Below are 1,030 nucleotides of genomic sequence, written 5' to 3'. Positions count from 1 at the left end.
GTGGTGTTGAGGTTGTTTTGTGTGTTTTCTCACCATTTCAATATAAACTGAATTGCATATTGCGGAACTGTTTATCTATACTAGCTAGTTTCTCTGTATATATAGTCCTTGTGCCAAGCCGTAATTAGTCTCCTAAGGCCACTGATTACTTCGGCTTAGTCTGCTTAGTGCCCTGATTACACTAATTACCTTTGCTTAGTTTACTTAGTGCCTTAATTACACTAATTACCTTTACTTAGTTTGCTTAGTGCCTTAATTACACTAATTACTCTGCTTAGTCTGCTTAGTGCCCTGATTATACTAATTACTTTACCTTCACTGTAATTAGCTCCCCTATACGTTCTCCCGATTAGCCTTTTATTCCCGTGGCCCCACAACTATCCTGTACCAGGGTTATAATACTTAGATCCCTTTAAAATATTCTTTATAAGGGACCCTTAAAGGCTTATAGGGCTACTGTGGCCTAAGGCTTAATTAATGGATATTAGAACCTTCTAAAGTGGCTATAGGCTTACGTAGTAAGTTGCTATAATAGTGTGATTTACAGGGCACCTCTGCTACCGAAGGTTCTATGGATTTCCATAAGTCTACACTAGACCCACTTAAGCCCACTAAATACCCTAAAGTAGTATAGGGGCTTCCAGGGCCTATAGGACTTATAGTAGGCCTACGAAGGCCTATATATAAACCTCTCCTCTCTCCTATAGTATAATTCTCTTTCTTTCCTTAAGGGCAAAAGCTTGGTTGGACCTGATCTAAAGGCACCACAAATAAAGGTAATAAAGGCAATTCTTATTCTTTATACCTCACTGTATTACAGTGCTTTACCTTCCTTCGGCACTGCCGTCGTATCCTCCCGCTTCCGCTTGCGCACTGCTGTATTTTACAGCAACCCTGTATAGGTTCTATATTATAGGCCTATCAGGGCTTACCAGCTAACAACTTATTACCTTTAACCTTATTATTAACGCTTTTGAAAACTTTAATATAAATTTAATATTACGGTCCGTAATAAACTCCTTTAACTATG

The 1,030-nt window shown here is 38.6% G+C and overlaps 3 annotated features.

Moving 5' to 3' along the window:
- Window positions 1–48: 48 nt before the first annotated feature.
- Window positions 49–395: a long terminal repeat (LTR crapaud).
- A 10-nt stretch (window positions 396–405) lies between these two features.
- Window positions 406–939: a repeat region (LTR hyla copie 36).
- Window positions 940–1,030: part of a repeat region (transposon crapaud) that runs on past the window's edge.

This window comes from Podospora anserina, chromosome 6, assembly GCF_000226545.1.
Source record: "Podospora anserina S mat+ genomic DNA chromosome 6, supercontig 2".
NCBI classification, from domain to species: Eukaryota; Fungi; Ascomycota; class Sordariomycetes; order Sordariales; family Podosporaceae; genus Podospora; species Podospora anserina.
The sequence above is the reverse complement of the archived record's forward strand: the minus strand, read 5'-3'. Positions and strand labels throughout refer to the sequence as shown.